Source organism: Anomaloglossus baeobatrachus, chromosome 2 (genome assembly GCF_048569485.1).
Source record: "Anomaloglossus baeobatrachus isolate aAnoBae1 chromosome 2, aAnoBae1.hap1, whole genome shotgun sequence".
Classification (NCBI taxonomy): domain Eukaryota; kingdom Metazoa; phylum Chordata; class Amphibia; order Anura; family Aromobatidae; genus Anomaloglossus; species Anomaloglossus baeobatrachus.
The window spans coordinates 734,530,053-734,554,307 of NC_134354.1; the positions used below are offsets into that span (position 1 = coordinate 734,530,053).

At 49.1% G+C, this 24,255-nt stretch overlaps 1 protein-coding gene across 2 annotated transcripts in view; it reads right to left on the reverse strand.

The window, feature by feature from the left end:
• Nucleotides 1-24,255, reverse strand: part of SGCG (sarcoglycan gamma) — a 383,560-nt gene that overhangs the window by 205,920 nt on the left and 153,385 nt on the right. The window lies entirely within an intron of this gene.

The window sequence follows — 24,255 nt, forward strand, 5'->3', positions numbered from 1 at the left end:
CCATTTTTCTAAAACCAGCCAAGGTACAGCAGAGACTTGCGACTGATACAAACATCATATTAACAAAAAGGAGACAGTTGCACTCTATAGCGCTAAGATATGTGGAACAATGAATATGGGAATATAGAAATGCATTACTGCTATGAAAAAACATGAAAAAAATTGAGATACTTGGGCTCACATAAACAGGCCATTTTTGTGTGCTAACAGCCAATGGCAAGGAGTTCTTTTTTTGTTGGGTCCCTATCACACTAATGTCTCTCTTTGGGTAAAAAAAACCCCCTACAATTTATGAGTGCACAGGAACCTGCAAATAGAGAATTAAAATCACCTGAGGCTGAAGAGCAGGAGTGCTCAATCAGAAGGCATAACCCTGTAATCTAAGAAAAAGACTGATGGCACATCCTACCTTTCTAATGTGAACAGGCGCAAACTGAACATGAAACATAGTAACAAAAAGGAGACAGTTGCACTCCGTTGGGCTCATATAAAATTGGCCATTTTTTTGTAGTAAGTATCTCAATTTTGTAGTGCTAAGATATGTGTAACAATGACTATGGGAATATAGGCATGCAATACTGCTAGGATAAACGTGGAAAAATTTAGATACTTAGCTCACAAAAATGGCCAGTTTTATGTGAACCCAACAGAGTGCAACTGTTAGATTACAGAGTTATGCCTTCTGATTGAGCACTCCTACTCTTCAGTCTTAGGCAATAAATTGTAAGGTTTTTTTTACCCAAAGAGAGGCAAGAGTGCTCAATCAGAAGGCATAGCCCTGTAATCTAAGAAAAAGACTGATGGCACATCCTACCTTTCTAATGTGAACAGGTGCAAACTGAATATGAAACATAGTAACAAAAAAGGAGACAGTTGCACTCTTTAAGCTCCCATAAAACTGGCCATTTTTTTGTACTTAGTATGTCAATTTTTACATGTTTCCATAGCAGTAATGCATGTCTATATTCCCATATTCACTGTTACACATATCTTAGTATTACAAAATTGAGATACTTAGCACACAAAAATGGCCGGTTTCATGTGAGCCCAACAGAGTGGAACTGTTTCCTTTTTGTTACTAGGTTTCATGTTCAGTTTGCACCTGTTTACATTAGAAAGGTAGGATGTGCCCTCAGTCTTTTCTTAGATTACAAGGTACAAACATCACAGTCTGTACTCGAATTGTGTGAGATTGACCTCATATCCATCTTTCACACTTTTTGAGTGCATAATCATGTAGGTAAGCAAGTGAACTGAGTTTTCTTGGTTTGTTAACCCCACCTAGCATAAATAAACAACACATCCCAACCATAATAAAGACATCGCCTCTCCGAACCCCCATGTGCCGATACTAGACCTCCTGCTTGACAAATATATTTTTCATGGATGCTTTGGCACTACTAAATCAATCATATCAGGCTGACACTACACCATCTATACAGTAAATACCACTGGACATCAAGTTTTGTCTATTCTATCCCAGACCTTTATTAAAACATTTCTGCATCTAAATGACTATCTTCCATTGGCAAAATCAGCATCGAAAGTTGAGGTAAAAAAAAAAATGTAAAATCTGTCTTTGTTTTTGGCACTAATGCGACATTATAAATTACAGATATGTACTAAACACCCGGTCTTGTCACCTTCACTCGTAGACACAAGTATCCGAGGTGTTTTCACCTCTACTGGATTGGAGGGTGGAAATGAATAGTCCCGTCTATCTCTTCTAGTTGTTCCTAAAAACCTGAACCCATACTGGTCCCATTACACCTCTTAGAACCGATCAGTGCTGGAGTCTTCTTACCAGGTTTCATATCCCTGAGGCTCGGACCTCAGTGATACATATCTCCCATCTAGGATTCTGATGCTTGCCCACAGTGTATATAGATGAAGAGATGTGGAGAAGTGGATATGCTGTGCGGCTTGCGTCATCAGATTTCACAATATAAATGTCATAGTATTGAATTAGACCTGGGGAGTCTGGTTTACTTACTTTGAAAATCCATCTCAGAATGACTGTATGTTTTTTAAGTTTCACCACCTGACAGGGCGTGCATCTCTTGGGTCACACGTCCAGGCCTTACAGGCAGGCTCACATTTCCTGAGTATTCAGATAGATGGTGTTCAGGCGCTTTATACTGTGTAAGGTGCTTCCTAACATATCAGCTCTGCTACCTCACTGGGCTCTTCTGAATTGCTCAACTCTGCTGATCATTTCTACATTGATCCTCCTGATGTTCCAGCTCTATGATATTCATTGCTGATTCTGCTTTAACACACACAGGACTCTGTGACATAATCTGCGCCTTCTCCAAACATACTGTGCTCCCTCTCCATACATATGTCGCGGGCGGGGAGGAGGGTGTCAGCACACCGCGCTCACCCCTTCTGCTCGGGTCCGGCAGTTGCTCCTGGTGGCTCGAGCTGCGAGCCGGATCCCGGGGTGTCTCGAGCGGCACTCCTCGCCCGTGAGTGAAAAGGGGGTGTTTGTTGGGGTTATAGTTCGTGACGCCACCCACGGCTGTGGTGATTGCACCACCGCTGCTCGGTGTGGGGGTCCCGGGGATGGTGATGGGAGCAGCCAGGTGTTGTGTTGCCCCTCCGTGGGTAGGGGTTGGTGATCCCGGGGCCCGGTGAAGAGATGTGAAGTGTAGGGCCTGGAGGGTGCAGGGACGCGGGGGCAGCGCGGTGCCTTGCGGCACTATGGTACTCACTCAGCCTGACACGGACACAGTTTGTACGGTAAACCAACGGCTGGTAGGACGGTCCCACAGACGGCTGCACCTGCACTCCCGGTAGGTGACGGTGACTTCTCTCTTCCTTGCACCTGTGTGGTCTGATGGTATCGGTGGATTCCCTCCGGTTACCCGCTCCCCGACTGCAATCTGGGCCGGAGGAGCTCTACACTTTGCCCGCAGGCGCTGGCCCTGGGGAAACTGGTGCCTTGGCGGTGGCGGTGTCTCCCCGTTAATGGTCGGGCTGTTGCCGTAAATCGGGACTTTGTTGTTGGGGGATCTGCGTCCCCGTCACTGACGGATTCGGCAAATTGGGCGACTCCTAGCCTTGCCGGGGTCCGAGAGGCCCCTGCCCTGGTGCTGACTGTCCTTCGGAACACTGCTCCAGACCACCGGGCACACAGCCAACGGGGTCCTTCCAGGAACTTCCGAACTGTCCCACTCCGGACAGTCACCGCCGTCGCTGACCTTGCTGTTCTAGCCCTACACAAAGCTGGGCTCTCAGGCTTTTCGCACTCTCTGCGCTGTCTCCACTTCTTGCTTTCCTCCTTTTCCACTTTCCTTTCCTTCACTTTCACTTCTGGTTGTTTACTCTAGCCCCTGCCTGGGCTACTCCTCACTCCTTCCACTTCCTCCTCTCTGACCGTTCTCCTCACTCAAGCTCTCCCTGAGCTCTTCTGCTGTTCACTCGTTCATGTCCCTGACTGGACTAATCTGCCTGGTCTACTTCCTGCCTCCAGAGTTGTGAGCTCCTAGGTGGGCGGAGCCAACCGCCTGGCCCACCCCCTGGTGTGCATCATCAACCTCTGGAGGAAGGCAACAAGGATTTCTGGTTAGCAGGTGTGCCTACCTGGAGTGTGGGGTGTGGTGGTGTTGTTACTCGTGTCCCCTGGCTTGCCCAGGGCGACACACATACTCTGTTGCTGCACTTCATTATAGAAAGCAGACACCCCCAAAAGAAAGTAGACAGAAGACCCCGCAATCATACTCAACAGAACCTGAATGGGAGGATCTGCAGTGAATCGCACACCTACACACATCAGATCGTACACTTACACACACACCTCAGATCACACACACACATCAGATCGCACCCACACACATCTCACACTCACACACACACACAAGATTGCGCACCAACACACCTCAGATCGCACACCCACACACACATCAGATTACACACCCACCACATCAGATCACTCCCACACACACACACACATCAGATCACACATCCCATCGCACACATCAGATCACACACCCACACACATCAGATCAGATACCTACACACATCAGATCGCACACCCACACACATCACATCGCACACCCACACACATTAGATCACACACACACACACACATCAGATCAGATACCTACACACATCAGATCTCACACACACACATCACATTGCACACCCACACACATCAGATCATGCACCTACACACATCAGATCGCACACCCACGCACATCACATCGCACACCCACACACATTAGATCACACACCCACACACATCAGATCACACACCCACACACATCAGATCACACCCGCACACACAACATATTACACACCACACACATCAGATCGCACACCAACACACCTCAGATCGCACACCCACACACACACATCAGATCACACACCCACACACACATCAGATCACACACCCACACACACATCAGATCACACACCCACACACATCAGATAGCATACCCACACACATCGCACACCCACACACACATCAGATCGCACACCCACACACATCGCACACCCACACACACATCAGATCGCACACCCACACACATCAGATCGCACACCCACACACATCGCACACCCACACACATCAGGTCGCGCACACACTTACACACACACATCAGATCGCACACCAACACACCTCAGATTGCACCCACACACACATCATCTCACACACCCACACACATCAGATCACACACCAACCACATTAGATCACTCCCACACACACACACATCAGATCATGCACCTACACACATCACATCACACACCCACACACATCCCATCGCACACCCACACACATCAGATCGCACACCCACCACATCAGATCACTCCCACACACACCAGATCACACACACACAACAGATTACACACCACACACATCAGATCGCGCACCCACACACATCAGATTGCGCACCCACACATTCTTCAGATCACGCACACTACATCTGGCAATACAGATTGCTTCTGGTCGGCAGAGATTCTGGGATGCAGTGCAGTGGAGCACGAGGACCTATGAAGGACCTGTGGTGGAATGCATTGATACGTTCCACCGCAGGTCCTTCATACGTATCCATCTCAGGATCTCGGGCTCCCATGTACTGCGCCTTCTCTTCCCCTGCCAGCCGAATGTGATCAGTATCACCAGATGTGATGTGTGTGTGTGTGATCTGATGTGTGTGTGTGTGTGTGTGTATGAGTATAAGTGTGTGTGTGTGCGTGATCTTATGCATGTGAGTGTTTAGCCAGAAGCAGGGGGGATCGCATGGAGCATACCTGATGGAAGCGCCCGCCAAAGATTGCAGGAGGACCTGGGAGCCACGCAGACGCCTGGAGTTTGGTAAGTATGATTCTCCTGGGAAGGGAGATCTGCATTTTTTTGTGGGGTAAACCTTTCCCCAACCATGTTTCCCCAAAAATAAGCCCTAGTGCTTTTTCTGGGGGCAAAAAGAATATATAAGACAGTGTCTTATTTTTGGAAAAACACGGTAGGTTCATGGCATTATTAGCCTCATTCATTTCTATAACTTGCAGGTAAAAGGTTTATTACATATTTTTTTCTATATCTATCTATTTAGTTACAGTAGACAATGTTTCCCCATGGAATAGACAGACGATTGAGCAACAATTGCGAGCGTTGATCTTACATGCGTGACGACGCATTCCTGTATCTTTGCTAAGATTTATGTGCACAAATGTTCCCTCTAGCCCTAAATTTGTTGTTATTTGTGCAAACAAATGTATCTAATGCTTTAGGAAACAAGTTCTGAAAAGTTAATTTCCATAGATTTATATAAGCTTTGTGTAACTATGCCTTTAATAGATAAACTAGCTTTATTGAATTCTTCCCCTCCAATAACCACGATCAGTGATATTTGCAGTAACTACACCTAATGAAAGACACTATTAAAGTTAATGGACTGTTACGTTAAAGTATGTATTACTTCACACTGAGTAGTTCCTGGCATAGAGGTTTACTATATTTACAGTGCTAAAGTTTTAATGCCAAACTCATACAGCTGAATTTACAATGTATAATGGAATTAATCTCAGTAATAAAGTGCTACTTATAGAGATTGCTGGGGTGTAAATGCTGATTTCTGCACCTCTTAAATGGGTATTTGCATGAGCTTCCTGATCAGTAGGGAACCGACTTCCAGGACGACCACAAGGATCCCAAAGGTTGGATTCTAGCGAATTATAATGTTATGGCTTTCCTTGAAAGGAGTAACCATTTAAAAGGAATCTGCCAACAGGATTTAACACCCAGAATAATTTATACGTGCATGTGGCTCGTTCAAAGACAAGTCCAGCAATATAATTACATGGCCAGTCCGTTCCTCCATTATTGAGAAATCAGCATTTGAATTGATATGTGAATGAGGCTGAAGAACTAGTTGTAGATCTAAAGCCCCCATCACTCCAGCTCTATTCCCCGCCCAGCAACACCAATTACACATGGTGGTGGGAGTGTCATAGTTTGGGGCTACATAAGTTCTGCCGGCTGTGGGGACCTACAGATCATTTAGTGTACCATGAATGCCATCATGTACTGTGACATACTGAAACAAAGCATGATCCCCTCCCTTCAGAAACTGGGCCAAAGGGCAGAATTTCAACATCATAATGACTCCAAACACACCTCCAAGAAGACCACTGCCTTGCTAAAAAAACTGAGGGTAACAATGCTGGACAGGTCAAGCTTCATCAGACCTAAACCCTAATGAGCATCGGTGTGGCCTCCTGAAATGGAAGGTAGAGGAATGCTCAGTCTCTAACATCCAACAGCTCCATAATGTCGTCATGAAGGAATAGAAGAGGATCCAGTGACTCCTATGAAGTACTAGTGACCTCCATGACAAAGAGAACTAAGGCATTGCTGGAAAATAATGATTGTGTCACGCTTACTGGGTGTAGCAAGCATGGCGAGGTGCATTCAGACCTACGTGCACCGGAGATACAAAAACAACAGGAGGCCCTTGAACTAGTGGGAGAGGTAGGTGGGCACCTCCTAATCTCATCTGCAACTGTCCCTTCTCTCCTCACCAGTCCCTATACAGTTTCCGCAACGGTCATTGAACAGGAACCTGGGACCGTTGGAAGACCCTGTAGAGACTCTGACTAGTGAGGGGCAGATCGGGTTCACTAGAACTCACCACTGCACTAACAACACACTAGGGAAGTAAATAAAAACAGAGGAAAATGAACAAACAAAAGGATATAGCCTGAGCACAGGAACTTGACTTGCAGAACCTTAAGGCCGCTTTACACGCTACGACATTGCTAAAGCAATGTCGTTGGGGTCACGGAATTTGTGACGCACATCCGGCGGCGTTAGTGATGTCGTTGCGTGTGACACCTATGAGCGATTTTGAATCATCGCAAAAACGTGCAAAATCGCTAATCGGTGACATGCCCCCCTATTCCCAATTATCGTTGCTGCTGCACGTACGATGTTGTTTGTCGTTCCTGCGGCAGCACACATCGCTATGTGTGACACCGCAGGAACGAGGAACCTCACCTTACCTGCGGCCGCCGGCAATGAGAAAGGCAGGAGGTGGGTGGGATGTTACGTCTCGCTCATCTTCGCCCCTGCGCTTTGATTGGGTGGCCGCTTAGTGACGTTGCTGTGACGCCGAACGAACCGCCCCCTTAGAAAGGAGGTGGTTCGCCGGTCACAGCGACGTCACTAGGCCGGTAAGTAGTGTGACGGGTTTGTGCGATTTTGTGCGCCACGGGCAGCGATTTGCGCGTGACGGCAAACGAAGGGGGCAGTTACGCACGCTAGCGATATCGCTAGCGAGATCGCAGCGTGTAAAGCGGCCTTTACTCAAAGGTGGCCAGGACACAAATGACTTTGTATCTTCAGCAGGGAATGCTGGGATACACCACTATTTAAAGCTGAAGGGTGTGACTACTTAGTAAGTGCAGCTGATCACTCCGCAAGGAACTGGTTTTGAAAACCTGCAGTAGAAAAGGTCAGGTAAGGTGTTGTTCCTCGTTCCTGGGGTGTCACACGTAGCGATGTGTGCTGCCTCAGGAACGACGAACAACCTGCGTCCAGCACCATCAACGATATTTGGGATTAGAACGACAAGTCAACGATCAACGATAAGGTGAGTATTTTTGATCGTTAGCGGTCGTTCGTACATTTCACACGCGACGACGTCACTAACAAGGCTGGATGTGCGTCACGAATTTCGTGACCCCGACATCTCGTTAGCGATGTCGTTGCGTGTAAAGTGGCCGTTACAAGTAAAGATGCGCAAAATGTATCTAACATTGATAAACTTGACTTAAACAACGGCGATGCAGCCGGATGCAAACCAGATTTCAAAAATCCTCCTTAAGATGAATCGCCCCCATACATCAATTCTTACAGATCCAGTTAATTACAGAGAAATTGGACTTTTGTTGGATCTGATTAAAGCCTCTTATTGAACGGAAACATAAATTATTTATCCAATACAATATCATAGGTAATACTGGAAAAATCCTTATTTCTGTTCCTTAGCTGCATCTAGCGTACGCATGGCTGGGGGAGACACAGTGCTACACATAGCTAAGCATAGATAATTAGGAAATTTCACATTTTCAGTAAGACATTAATAATTCCTCAGATATATGGTCTTCACAAGATTTTTTTTTTAATTGAAGAAAGTAAATCACGCAGCCCGCCGTCCTTTCCTTCAGTCCCGTATATCAAACACAGTTTGACTATTAGCTATAGAGAGGACTGAGCCTTTGTTCCACTTTTTTCCTTTCAAGGTTCAATGAAGGGTGGCAACGATAATGTGATGCTAAAGGACAACTGAAGCCAAACAACGTGTATTATCTATTGCACCAATTACAAAGAAATATTTCTCAAATTCTCCTCCCCCCCACCCAAGGATCACTCATTGATTAAAGCATATCCTTCTTCTGAAGATAGCTTTGAAGATGACTAGTTTTCCCGCTTCTTCTGAACCAGTGGGCCACTTACGCAAATTGGGCCTAAGCATTGAAAGACTGGAACTGAAAGCTCGTTAGAAGAGCGCTGAATTCTACCAAGGCAAGAAGATGTTTTTTCCTTACAGCTTCGGTACAAAGCAAACAAACATTTACAAAGTTCTAGGGGAGAATATACGTACAGACACTACACAGTGGATGAAGGTCTTGTAGCTCTAACTTATAAAACATAGAAATAAATAAGAAAAATAAATAATCATGAAGAAATAACGTAATAAAATTAATATTCTTAATATTTTAATAATGTCATTATTTGTTTTAGGTGTGATAAAATCCAGGTCCTATACATATACAATACAAAAAGGTTTATCATAAAAAACTGAGTGTATGTGTGTATGTATGTATGTATGTGTGTGTATGTCCGCTAAAGGAATCTGCACCGTCACGATATTTTGCACAGACGCCTCATGTTACTCAGGGAACGTCATAGACTATGTTTTGAGAGGACAATTTAACCTCGCGCTTTACAGTTATTTTCAAAAAACCTGCCTCCATTAAAGTCAATGGAGCTGGGAGCCATAATGCAGCCAGAACTTCAAAAGAATGTTTGCATGTCACAATGCAGCCAGGGAAAGAGACCGAATGGGACAGGCAGAGGGAAAGAGACAAACACAGTAAAAGAGACAGACACAGGGAAAGAGACAGGGAAACATACAGACAGACAGACAAAGAGACAGACCCAGACAAAGAGACAGACAGGGAAAGAGACAGACAGACAGACAGACAAAGTGAGAGAGAGAGACAGAGAGAAAAACAGACAGACACACACAGACAGAGACAGACAGAGATTGGCAGAGAGACATAGAGACAGTTACTATCGCGGGCAACGTCGGGGACTACAGCTAGTAGGCTATAAAACAAGCAAATGCAATAAACATCCAGTAAACAAGCTCATTGGGGGGGGGCAACCTGATAAAGAAGGACGGAACATCCTGCCCACGAGGGACTACGGACTATGAGGGAAGGAGGAAGAAGACATTAGGTGAGAGTAGACGCTGTCCATAGGGTAGTAAGGTTATTTAAGGTTATATGCTTTTCTTAAGCAGTGGGTTTTCAGGTTGATTTTTAAGGTTTGGATGATGGGTAAAAGTCTGATATTATGGAGGGGTTGTAGTCTTGATTAATGGGTTAAGTTACAAAGTTCTTGTAAAAACAAGCAACTTTGCAATATACCTTTAAAAAAACAAAAAAAAACAACTTGAAGACTGGAAGGATTTATAATTCAATAGTGAAAAGCGTGTTGCCTAACTTAAGGTCACTCTGCAGTCTTAAGGCCACTTTACACACACAGATAAATCTGCGGCAGATCTGTGGTTGCAGTGAAATTGTGGACAATCAGTGCCAGGTTTGTGGCTGTGTACAAATGGAACAATATGTCCATGATTTCACTGCAACCACAGATCTGCCAAAGATTTATCTCTGTGTGTAAAGCAGCCTTAAGGCTATGTGCCCACGCTGCGGATTTTGCGCGGATTTTGCCGCGGATTTTCCGAAAATCTGCAGCAGCGGCACTTCCAAGCCATTTCAATAGCATTTTGGAAATGCTGTGTCCATGCTGCGGATTTTTCCGCGGCGGATTTGCCGCGGATTTTGATCCGGAAAAATCTGCAGCATGTCAATTATTGTTGCGGATTTTGGTGCGGATTTTGGGTATAGAATGGGGAAAAAAAAAAAAATCTGCATCAAAATCCGCGGCAAATTCGCGGTAAATCCGCAGCAAAAATAAGGTGCGGATTTGCCGCGAAAGTTGTGGATTTTCATGCAGAAAAATCTGCAGGTACATTCTACCGTGGACACATAGCCTTAGAGTGGCCGGTTACCTCGGCTAGGAGTGTGTGCCGCTATTAGGAACTATGCTTTCGACTACCTGAATCCAACCACTTTAAGATGTCGCTCTGCTTTTCTCCAAAGCTGCAGAGGTAAATCTGCCTCTGCTTGCAGCTGCCTCTGCTTGTAGCTGCCTCTGCTTGCAGTAGGAGAGAGCACTCAGTTGGCACTGCACGTCTGCTCTGTACCACCCCCAGCAAATTAAAATATAGGGAGAAATGTGCTCCTGAAAAAGAAAGATGAGACAACCCCTTGAAGGTAGTGAATTCTACAGTAGGTGAAACACTGAAGACGATGTTATGAATAAAAACTAAAATGCTAATGTATGTGTACCAAAAATGTCATCAACAGGAATGACTACATTTCCCACAAAACATGGTCTCAATGAAAATTAAACAAATATTGAATTTGATAATTGTGAAATGGAAAAAATGTATCTGGTGGGGCCCAAAGCCATGAATCTCCAGATATGTCTCAGTGGAATTCCGTTTTACAATGGCAGTGCCATACAGATTTTCCCTCTATGATATACAGTATATATATTTATCCATCTCACTCCCCTCTCATCCCATTACAGAGTTCTTCTATATACATACAGGTATAGCGGAATGAAGAAGAAATGTGCATCAAGATGGAAGAACTTTGTGTGCTGCTGTATACACAAAAGCATCGAGTGAGCTCTGCTGAATGGAGACCCACCCACCCACACAGCATGAAAGTCACATTATTGATGCCACATCAAATTTCAGAGAAACCAAGTCAGGGAGAATCTGATGTGACATCACAGGAAGTCAGAGGATTGTCAACCAGAGATTGATGCGTTCCACCGCAGGTCCTCTATGCATTCCATTGCAGGTCCTCGCGTTTCACTGCACAGTGTCCAATCTTCCCCTGTCGGCAATCGGTATTGCCAGATGTGGTGTGTGTGCGATCTGATGTGTGATTGTCTGTGCAATCTGATGTGTGATTGCGTGTTCGATCTGATATATGATTGTGTGTGTGCGATCTGATGTGTAATTGTGTGTACGATCTGATGTATGTGAATGTGTCGGCCAGAAGTAGGGGGGACCACGTGGAGCATACCTGCTGGGAGCGCCTGCTGAAGATCACAGGAGGACCTGGAAACCACGCAGATGTCCGAGGTTTGATAAGTATGATTCTCCTGGGAAGGTGGGTCTGCTTTTTTCAGGGGGGGCTTACCCCCAACTGTGTTTCCCCAAGAATAAGCCCTGACCCGAAAATAAGCCCTAGCACAGTTTTGGGGGCAAAAAAACCAAAACACATGGTAGGCATACAGATGTTGGAAATGTAAATTTATCAACACTTTTATGTCTTCTATCTGTTGCTGCATTCTTGAGAAATTATTATTTAATTCAGATGCTAATAAGGCATTAAGCTCTAGAGATCACAGAAGACTGAACTTGTCTCTATCTCCCCTGGTTGCTTGCCTGCAGAACACTAGCCTCTTTAGCTTGATTGATAGTGTGACGCCCTGGCAAAACCAGGTAGTCACACATAGGCCCCCGCATAACACCCTCACCTAGATAACATACAGCCGACCTGAAACCCTAGTCACCCCCCTCAGGGCAAGACAGGCACACCAGTGGGCGGGACCAGGCGGTTAGGAAATGCCCACCTGGGGGTCTAGACAGCCCGGGGCGGGAAAACAGGCAGATTAAGTTTGTAGTTCAAGTTGACAGGCGTGTGGGCTGGAGCTAGGTGTAGCTCCAGCAGAGGAAGTTCAAGTTGAACGGTGCCAGGGTCGGAGCCCTGGTACCTTGGCTAGGTGGCAGATGGTGGTCTTCGTCAGCAGAAGATGGGAAGAGATGGCTCGGCAGATCCGAGGAGGACCAGAGAAGGGTTGGAGCCCACCGGCACTGACACTGGAGACCTGACCGGAAACCGTGCACAGAGGGGGTACTCGGACCCTGAAGCCAGGACCGAAACCAGCGGCCTAGCTAATTAACCGATTGAGGGCAGGATTATAGGTCCTTTCCCAGCCTAAGTCCCGAAAAGAGACAACCACCCACAGAGAGGGATAGGGCAACCGCCAGGGCCCATAGATCCCACGGGTCAGCGTCGGCGGGCATGGCTCCTCAGGCACACAAAAAGCCGGGAGCGGACTCCCGTGTTCCAAACTGGGAAGTCTAAACACACAACCACAACTAGTGCAGAGGAAAGGACAACAACCACCAGCCCGGGTGGGGGACCAGAGTACAACTGGGCGCGGCGGCCGGCCACCAGCACCATGGTTTACCAAAAGACTCGTGTGATTCATTCAATTGTGAGTAACCAACTATCCCCTGGTCCATCTGGACGTGCAAGCCCCTGCTATCGCCATACCCTGAACAGAGACACTGGGCCCCGGGGCAACCATCCCTACCCACGGAGGGGTTGACATCCGGCTGCCATTACATCTCCCCCAGGCATCCCACAACAGCAGCAGTGGTGTCCCACTTCACCACACACCGTGGGTGGCGTCATGAACATTCTACAATCAATCCCGTACAAATACGTCCCCCTTTTATTCGGAGTGTCCGCGCGATCCCCAGGTCCGGGGAACCCCTCAAGCCGTACCGTAGGCCCCGGATCCGAGCAGCGCCGGCTGCTGGCACAGGGGTGGCACAATAGCTCACTTTGATTTTCTTGCAAATCTTCGGTATGCAGCAACAGATAGAAGATATAAAGGCAATGATGGATTAACATTTCAAACTCCTGCATGCACAAATATGCGGTTGATGTTTATGGAAGCTCTGCCCTAATCAGGTGCAAACTAATTTACATTTTTTTTTACTGCACTTTACCAAAAACCCTTAAGACAGGAAAACATATCAAGGTCGTTGTCTTATTTCAAACTTTGACAGCCGGGCAAGAACATAGCACAGTTTGCAAACAATATAATCCGTGGATCATGCACCGCTCACAGACCTTTCACCCATCTCAGAAGTAGCCGCCTGCTTATAAACAGCTGCTTGTGTCTGTGAAAGTCATTGACAATCTATTATTGGAAATAACAGCTGCTGCACAGACGTAATAAGGGGGTATGATATGTGTAAGTGAAGTTCTTACCCTGGAGACCCTCCTGTCGTAATAACCAAACGAGAAACTCTATAAAGCTTCACTTTGGTTACAAAAAAACTTGACTCTTAAAGTAATACCCTAGGAAATAAGTAAAAATCGAGATTTTGTGCAGAGTGGAGGCCTCCACCAATCCACCACGACGCTTGTTTTATTTATAGTGTGCGCCTCCTATTGTTTCCAACACCCACCAGTCAATTACTGCAAAGGTCATCCCATGTTTAGTTTGGGAAAAATTAATTGAGGGCTTCTCTATTGCACTTTTCTTGTGAGCACATTTGCAATATTAACCCCTTCACCACCCGGTGACTTTTAGGGTTTTTTTTCCGTTTTTTCCTTCCTTTCTTCCAAGACCCATAACTTTTCTATTTTTCCGTCAATATAGCCGTATGAGGGCTTCTTTTTTTGCGGGATGAGTGTTAGTTTTGAAGTATTCCATTCATTCTCACACATATTGTACTCAAAAATGGTAAAAAAAACAACTCCAAGTGCGGCGAAAATGCAAAATAAAGTGCAATAGCGCAATTGCTTTTTCTTTTTCTGTACCATGTTAACTACGGTATATTGTAAAACTGGCATTGCGATTCCTCAGGTTAGTATGAGTTCGTAGATATCAAACATGTATATATTTTTTTTTTATTTCATTTAAGTGGTAAAAAAAAAATCAGAAATTTGTAAAAAAAAAAATAAATAAATAAAAATTGCGCTTTTGTCGCCATTTTCCAAAGAATTATTATTGTTTTCTTTTCAATGGAGCAAAATGAGCATGATTTGAATTTTTATGTTGTTTTTTTTCAAAAATTTTTCTTTTGTAATCTTTTTCTTGTTTTTACTAGTTCATTTTAAGACTTGAAGCTGATACAGACTGCTTGTGCTGTACAGAGCAGTGCTTCAGCATCGCTCTGTACAGCAGAAATCTCAGCCGGCTTTCACAGGAACTACTTCAGGACAGTAATGACATGACAACCCATCGGCACCCCGTGATCACATCAAATGGACCGATAACGTCTATGACGTATCAGCAAGTCATAGGTTATGAAGGGGTCAAAACTTAATGCTCCAGCAGCTGATTCCAAATTCTAATCCACATAGTCTTTTTGTTCCGCATCCAGCATGGGGATGCCAGTGCATCAAGCATCGTGTCTTAGGCCCCTTTCACACGTCAGTGATTCTGGTACGTTTGTGCTTTTTTTTCTACGTACCAGAATCACTGACATACGCAGACCCATTATAATGAATGGGTCTGCTCACACGTCAGTGATTTTTCACTGCACGTGTCTCCATGCGGCGTACCCGCGTGTGCGTGATTGCCGCACGGAGACATGTCCATTTTTTTCTGGCATCACTGATGTTCCACGGACCACGCAGTGGTGTGGTCCGTGAAACACGTGCCAGAAAAAAACGTACTTTTAAAATAAAAATCATTTTTACTCACCCGGCGTCCAGCGATGTCCTCTGCAGCCCGTTCTGCTTGCTGCTTCTGAGCCGGCTCATTATTGTCGCGCATATTCATTATGCGCGACACAGCCGACCCGGAAGCAGCTGCTGCGGGGGTCACTGCCGGCCGGATGCTGCACCGCGGGAGCGATCAGCACCAAGGACAGCGGGAGCGGGCACAGGTGAGTTGTTTTCTAAGTTCAATCACGGGCCACGGAGAACGGAGCCCGGATTGCACTTAGACAACCCACGTGTGCCATGAATCACGGCACACGCAGGGACATGTGCGTGTTTTACACGCCAGTGAAAAACGTCACTGTTTTTCACTGACGTGTGAAACGGGCCTTAAAGACGTTATCCACTACCGTAACTCATTTAATTTTTTACTCATTAATTATACTATTATGTGCCACTAAATACATCCAGACTCTTATTATAGTAATATAAACCTTTTATCATGCAGATAGCGTCACTTGTTGTCTGCCAGCAGCAGCTAATGTTTACACCCATCCCTTCCTCTACCCAGGCTTACTGAGCTATGTTACTACAAGTTCCATAATGCATTGCAGTAGCCTGTGATCCAGCATTTAGCTTACCCACTTCCTTCTCCACCCTGCACTACTGAAGATATTGGGAGATACCAAATGTTAGACCAGCCCTGGGTAGGTACAGATGGCTAGTATAGCAGTCACTGTGTTTGTTATGCAAATTTTGGCACTTTTCATCTGTCCACATCAGTGATTGAATTACCTAAACCTTTTACTAGTGAAGTGCCGCATTCTGCATTTCAAATGCAAAGGTGTTAGGGAATGAAAATGTCAGCTCAGCTTATGAGGTAGTGAGGCAGACTAATTGTCATTCACTCCAAAATGTCTACAAGCACCATCAGGAGTCCAGTGACAATGTTCTTTCATGTGGACCGATTTCTGTGCTGGAAAAGGAATCAGAGGAGGAAGAAGAATCTGTATAACAATCCAGTGCTATGTGATCCCTGCTGAGATGCGCTTATAGAAGATATACATCCAAGTATATTACACAAGAGATTGCTTTGAAGAGCTATGATATATAACAAAGGGGTTGTGAGGTAAATCCGGAGATATGACGATAAATCATGACATCCAAGTCATGTCAGGAAGCCCTCTCCTGGTGTCACCCCCCCCCTTCCCTTCACACAACTGGTTTAGCAACAAATCCATGGCCATGTCCTGTGATATGGAAATTAGGTGGCTTGAGGACAATGGACACAGGATGACTCCCTGCCGTCACCCTGTAGTGGGGGCTGCTAGCTAGTTAGCAAGGCTATGGAAATAGCCAGACAGAACGACTCCAGTAAAAAATGGTTCATATCTCGCAAGCCATATTTCCGATAAATATGGCAACCATATAAATGGTGTCTCCGCATGTGGACGATGCCGGCACCCCCTTTTTATGGGAACAGGACATTGGGAAATGCCCCAGGCGTGATATCAGCCAATGGGGAACTGGCAGACAGGTCATGAGTCCCCTCGTTCTGTAGCTAAATTCATAACTGTCACAATGAGAGCATTGGCGTCTGCCTACGACGCTCCCAGGCAAAGTTATAGCCAAAATCCCCTTTGCTGGATAATTCTGATCCATGCAGGGGGAGTGGCAGTGCTTCCCTGTGAGGTCACTAAGGTAGGAGGGGACCTGGATCTGCCCAGGTTGATAACCCTACTTCGGCCATTTTCCAGCGTTCTTCTGCTCGGGGGCCTGGTTGGGACAGACCTGTGAGAGAGTTCCTGGAAACCTGGTCTACAGCGCCCCCCTGTGGCCAGACGCACAAGGTAACTGATTGAATTGCATACCTGTTGTAAACCATGCTTTATCTGTAACTGTACTCTGACATATGTATATTCTGTAGATTCCCTATTGTATATATTGTAGTTTCTAGTGTGCTTTAGGCGATTAAATTATATAATTAATCTTGGGCTGTTCTGTTATCTCGATCTTGAATCCCACGTCTGTGTGTTCGGCTAATAGTTACCGTGAAGCGGTTGGTGGCAGCGAGTTGTGCCAAGGATTATTGTGGGGAGGCCAGTGAGATTCGGGAAGATATTATATATTCCGCCCGCGGAGGTCGGGGGAATATATACCCTACTCTCACCGGGGACCCTTCAATAATCGGCATAAGTAGTATAGCGGCCTCCTTGCTTATTGTCGGGCAATTCCATAATTGGCCTGACTATAAGAGGGGCGCTAGAGAGCGCGTCACGTGCTCTGTCTGTCGGTCGGGAGGTATAAAGGAGGGGTGACCCCCACTTGTTACCCCCCGATTGTGACGTACTGATAGCCAGCGCGGGGGATTTCTGAGTGACCCCCCCGGTGGTTTGTGACATATTGGTGGCAAGCGGTGGGATCGAGATAATAGTGTGTGTGAGTGTGAGACCCATACTCCCAGACACTAAAGACTGCCTGCAGCAGCTGTGGCTGCTGGGGTCTTCAGACTAGCTCAACACTAGAGTGTCAGAGTGCAGATACTGTAAGGTGTGTGGAGGCATCAGGTGTCAGTTCTGTGTCAGTGACCAAAGGTCTGCAAGAATGGCTGATGGCACCAGGAGCAGAGCTATGCAACTGGCCAATGCTAAAGCAGGAGCCGAAGAGAGGGAGGACGGTGCTGTGGACAGTAATGAGGAGGTTGCCCACGAGTCCTCCAGGAGCTCGACGCCAGAAAACAGCTCTGCAGAGGACATTGCACAACCGGGCACTGCTGGACAAGATGAGGAGCAGCTCGCCCAAGGGTCCTCAACGAGCCAGATGCCAGCCCTCCGCTCTGCCATGGACAGTGAATCACCAGGCTCCGCAGCGGGCCGCAGATCACCACGTGCCATTCCACCGAGCCTGGGAGGCTCGGATAGCCTTCTTCAAATGGCTATGGCCCTACGCCAGGCTGGAGACCGGGAGGGCTACAAGGAACTCATGGCCGAGCGTGAGCGGCAAGCAGCGCGTGAAGAGCGCCAGGCAGAGCGTAACTACCAGCTGCAGCTAGCTCAGCTCCGGCCCTCATCAGCCACCCGTGACCTTCCAGACACCAAACTTCCAAAGGTCCGTGTTGAGGACTTCCCAGTGCTGGAGAAGGATGGAGACTTGGACTCTTTCTTGACTGCTTTTGAACGGACTTGCTTGCAGCATCATCTGAACAAGGACCAGTGGGCCAAATACCTGACCCCCCGTTTAAGGGGTAAGGCCCTGGATGTCCTTGGGGACTTGCCTGCTGAGGCAGATCAGGGCTACGACACCATCAAGCGGGCCCTGATCCAACAGTACAACCTCACTCCAGAGTCCTACCGCAAGAAGTTCCGGAGCCTACAGAAGGGACCAAAGGACTCCTGGGCTGACCACAGGCGGGCACTTGCCCGAGCTGCCGACCACTGGACCCAAGGCCTGCAGCTTTCCACCGGACCGGAGATCCTGGACTTGTTCATCACGGAGCAACTCTTGTGGAACTGCCCTGAGGATCTCCGCCAGTTCATCCGAGACCAGAAGCCAAAGGGATCCACGGCTACAGCTGCCCTGGCAGATGACTACACCAACAATCGGGCTCCTGAAGCCAGGAGAGCAGCCACCAGCAGCACCTGGAGAGGGGGTAAGATGAACTCTGCGACTGCCCCACCTGCCCCTAGACTGCAGGGGGTGTCCCCCTCAACTCCCCTCTCCAGGCCCGTGGCAGAGCCAAGACGGTGCCACCAGTGCAACCTACCTGGACACTTCAAGGCCATGTGCCCTCAGCGTCCCAAGGCCCCGGCTCCGTCCCCGTCCCAAGGGCCGCCCAAGGTGTATTGTGTGGGTGGGGGTGGTGGTAGGTCCCTGGACAGCTTCCAACCTGTCACCGTCGGCCAGTCTGTGACCATAGGACTGCGAGACAGCGCCTCGGAGGTGACTCTGGTGCGGCCTGAGATGGTGTCCCCCCAAGACTTGATCCCTGGAAAAACCCTCGCTGTCTCCGGGATTGGAGGCATTGACCCGGCGCTGCCTGTTGCTGACATTTATGTGGACTGGGGCGCAGGGCGAGGGGTGAGGGAGGTGGGGGTAACTGATCGGATCCCTGCAAACGTGCTACTTGGGACAGATTTGGGGCAAATAACCTCCCAGTTTGGCCCCGCCCCAAAGGCTGAACCTTCAGCCAGTGCTGACATGACTCCTGACAATGTTAATGTGTTATCTATGAATGATGTAAGGGAGGAGGGAGTGAACTCTGATATTTCTGCTTGCACAGACACCATAGACACACACACAGCTGCAGCTGTGACAGGGGAGGGGGTCAGAGAAAGGTGTGACAATGCCTCTACAAGTAACCAGCCTGTGAGCTGGGATCTGCTGCCCTCTGCAGGGATAAGCAGAGAGCAGGGTGCTGCAGGGGGAGGACCAGTGTGTGGGGTGGGGGCTACCACAGCAAATGTGGGGTCCCCAGAGATTTCACAGCGGGGTTCTGTTGCTGCAGGGGGGGAACAGGCAGGTGAGATTGGGGCCGGTCCAGGAGCGGAAGTGCTCCCAGGTAAGATCTCGGTGCAGGGTTCCCCCACAACCGGGGTGTCAGGAAGCCAGGTAGGTCTGCCTGAACCGGCGACTTGGTCAGGAACGGAGGAGGAGCAGGCACGACCCACGGTCGCAGCGGCTGTGGCCGCTGTCACCCGCAGTGGGAGTGCTGGAAGCCAAGGGGCCTCCCGGAGGTCCGATAGCTCTTCCCCTTCTGACCAAGTGGCAGCCGAGTCAGGTGGAGGCCAGGACACAGGTCCCGGGGTACTGACCGAAGATGTGACAGTCTCGTCGATTCTGGCCACATCTAGTCAGGGGTTTCAGGCAGCGTTAGAAGCTGACGACAGCCTGAAAGCTCTAAAGGAGCAGGCGGCACAGCCTCCCTCGGACTCGGACCCGGAGCGAGTGGTCTGGGACCAAGGACGGCTGTACCGGGCCACGGTCCAGCAGGGTTCACCGGAGGCGTGGCCCAGGGACCGACAGTTGGTGGTACCCTATCCGTTCCGGACGGAGTTGTTGCGGATCGCACATGAGATTCCGATGGCCGGACACCTAGGGATCGCTAAGACCAAGGCCAGGTTAAACCAGCATTTCTACTGGCCAAAAATGGGGGCCGATGTGGCTGCCTACTGCCGTTCGTGTGAAACCTGTCAGAGAGTGGGGAAGGCGGGGCCACGCCCCAAAGCCCCACTGGTATCTCTGCCCATCATCGATGAGCCTTTCAGGAGGGTGGCTGTGGATCTGGTCGGCCCGCTGGCCATCCCCAGCAGCTCCGGGAAACGCTTCATACTGACGGTAGTGGACTATGCCACCCGGTACCCAGAAGCAGTGGCCTTGTCGTCCATTCGGGCTGACAAGGTGGCCACCGCATTGCTGGAGATTTTCTCCCGAGTGGGTTTTCCCCAGGAAATGCTCACCGACCGGGGGACCCAATTCATGTCCCAGCTGATGGAGACCCTCTGTAAGCAAGTCCAGGTGCGACATCTGGTGGCCAGCCCGTACCATCCACAGACTAATGGCCTGTGCGAGCGGTTCAATGGCACCTTAAAGCAGATGCTTAAGATGTTGGTCGACTCCCATGGGCGTGACTGGGAGCGGTATCTCCCACACCTGTTATTTGCTTACCGGGAGGTTCCACAGGCCTCAACAGGATTCTCACCGTTTGAGCTCCTGTACGGGCGACGTGTGCGGGGCCCCCTGGCTCTGGTGAAAGAGGCTTGGGAAGGGGATTTGGCCACCCCTGGAGTGTCGGTTATCGAGTATGTCATGCGCTTCCGGGACAAAATGCAGGCCTTGACGCAACTGGTACACGACAATATGGCTCAAGCCCAGGCTGATCAGAAGCGTTGGTACGACCAGAACGCTTGTGAGAGGACCTACCAAGTGGGTCAAGAGGTGTGGGTACTGGTCCCCGTACCACAGGACAAGCTTCAGGCAGCCTGGGAAGGCCCATACCTCGTGTACCAGCAGCTCAACCCTGTGACGTACCTGGTCACCCTGGACCCTGCCCGTGGAAGGCGGAAGCCCTTCCATGTGAACATGATGAAGGCACATCATGAGCGGGAGGCATGTGCGCTCCCCGTGTGCAACCTGCCCGAGGAGGGAGAAGCGGAAACCCTCTTGGATATGCTAGCCCAGGTTAGGGCAGGCGGATCCATTGAGGATGTGGAGGTTGGCCACCAGCTCTTGGAAGACCAACGGTCCCAGCTGTGGGCCACCCTCCTCCCCTTCCGGGGGTTGTTTACCAACCAGCCCGGAAGGACTGACTTGGCTGTCCATCACGTGGACACTGGGGATCATCCCCCGATCCGGCGTTCAGCATATCGGGTCTCCCTGGAGGTGCAGCAACACATGCGCCAGGAGATTGACGAGATGCTGGAGCTGGGGGTGATCCAGGCATCCAACAGCGCTTGGGCCTCGCCTGTAGTCCTCGTCCCTAAGAAGGACCGAACCACTCGGTTCTGCGTGGACTACAGGGGGCTCAATGCGGTCACGGTCGCCGATGCGTACCCAATGCCACGCATCGATGACCTGCTCGATCAGTTGGCCGGGGCTCAGTACCTGACCATCATGGATCTGAGCCGGGGATATTGGCAGATCCCCCTGACTCGCAAGGCCAGGGAACGCTCTGCCTTTATTACCCCATTTGGACTGTACGAGTCCACGGTGATGCCATTCGGGATGAGGAATGCCCCTGCCACTTTCCAGCGGATGGTCAACACCCTGCTCAAGGGACTTGAAGGGTACGCGGCCGCGTACCTGGATGACATTGCCGTCTTCAGTCCCACCTGGGAGGACCACCTAGAGCATCTAGCACAGGTGCTCAGGCGGATCCACCGGGCAGGTTTGACCATCAAGCCGGGAAAGTGTCAGCTGGCCATGAGCGAGGTCCAGTACCTCGGTCACCGGGTAGGTGGGGGAACGCTGAAGCCCGAGCCTGAGAAAGTGGAGGCCATCGCATCCTGGCCCACCCCCAGGACCAAGAAGCAGGTGATGTCCTTCTTGGGGACCGCTGGGTACTATAGGAGGTTTGTTCCATGCTATAGTAGCCTGGCAAAGCCCTTGACGGACCTCACCAAGAAGAAGCTGCCCTCTGCAGTCGATTGGACAATGGACTGCGAGACAGCCTTCCGGGCCCTAAAGGACGCCCTGTCCAGCCCGCCCGTGCTACAGGCAGCCGACTTCACGCGGCCGTTCGTAGTACAGACCGACGCCAGTGACTTCGGCCTCGGTGCGGTGCTCAGCCAGGTGGACTCTGCGAGCCAAGAGCACCCAGTCTTGTACCTGAGCAGGAAGCTGTTACCAAGGGAAGTGGCCTATTCTACAATGGAGAAGGAGTGCCTGGCCATAGTGTGGGCCCTGCAGCGTCTGCAACCCTATCTATACGGGCGCCACTTCATCGTGGAGACGGACCACAATCCCCTCAGCTGGTTGCACACCGTCTCTGGGACGAATGGGCGATTGTTGCGATGGAGCCTTGCGCTCCAGCAATACGACTTCACCATTCGCCACAAAAGGGGCCGTGACCACGGTAACGCAGACGGGCTGTCCCGACAAGGAGAGGTCGCGGACGGGCGCACGGGGGAACACCGGAGTGTGCTGCCCCCTAGCGCCCTCAAAAGGGGGAAGGTGTGAGGTAAATCCGGAGATATGACGATAAATCATGACATCCAAGTCATGTCAGGAAGCCCTCTCCTGGTGTCACCCCCCCCCTTCCCTTCACACAACTGGTTTAGCAACAAATCCATGGCCATGTCCTGTGATATGGAAATTAGGTGGCTTGAGGACAATGGACACAGGATGACTCCCTGCCGTCACCCTGTAGTGGGGGCTGCTAGCTAGTTAGCAAGGCTATGGAAATAGCCAGACAGAACGACTCCAGTAAAAAATGGTTCATATCTCGCAAGCCATATTTCCGATAAATATGGCAACCATAAAAATGGTGTCTCCGCATGTGGACGATGCCGGCACCCCCTTTTTATGGGAACAGGACATTGGGAAATGCCCCAGGCGTGATATCAGCCAATGGGGAACTGGCAGACAGGTCATGAGTCCCCTCGTTCTGTAGCTAAATTCATAACTGTCACAATGAGAGCATTGGCGTCTGCCTACGACGCTCCCAGGCAAAGTTATAGCCAAAATCCCCTTTGCTGGATAATTCTGATCCATGCAGGGGGAGTGGCAGTGCTTCCCTGTGAGGTCACTAAGGTAGGAGGGGACCTGGATCTGCCCAGGTTGATAACCCTACTTCGGCCATTTTCCAGCGTTCTTCTGCTCGGGGGCCTGGTTGGGACAGACCTGTGAGAGAGTTCCTGGAAACCTGGTCTACAGCGCCCCCCTGTGGCCAGACGCACAAGGTAACTGATTGAATTGCATACCTGTTGTAAACCATGCTTTATCTGTAACTGTACTCTGACATATGTATATTCTGTAGATTCCCTATTGTATATATTGTAGTTTCTAGTGTGCTTTAGGCGATTAAATTATATAATTAATCTTGGGCTGTTCTGTTATCTCGATCTTGAATCCCACGTCTGTGTGTTCGGCTAATAGTTACCGTGAAGCGGTTGGTGGCAGCGAGTTGTGCCAAGGATTATTGTGGGGAGGCCAGTGAGATTCGGGAAGATATTATATATTCCGCCCGCGGAGGTCGGGGGAATATATACCCTACTCTCACCGGGGACCCTTCAATAATCGGCATAAGTAGTATAGCGGCCTCCTTGCTTATTGTCGGGCAATTCCATAATTGGCCTGACTATAAGAGGGGCGCTAGAGAGCGCGTCACGTGCTCTGTCTGTCGGTCGGGAGGTATAAAGGAGGGGTGACCCCCACTTGTTACCCCCCGATTGTGACGTACTGATAGCCAGCGCGGGGGATTTCTGAGTGACCCCCCCGGTGGTTTGTGACAGGGGTGAAAACGTAGTGAAAAACTCC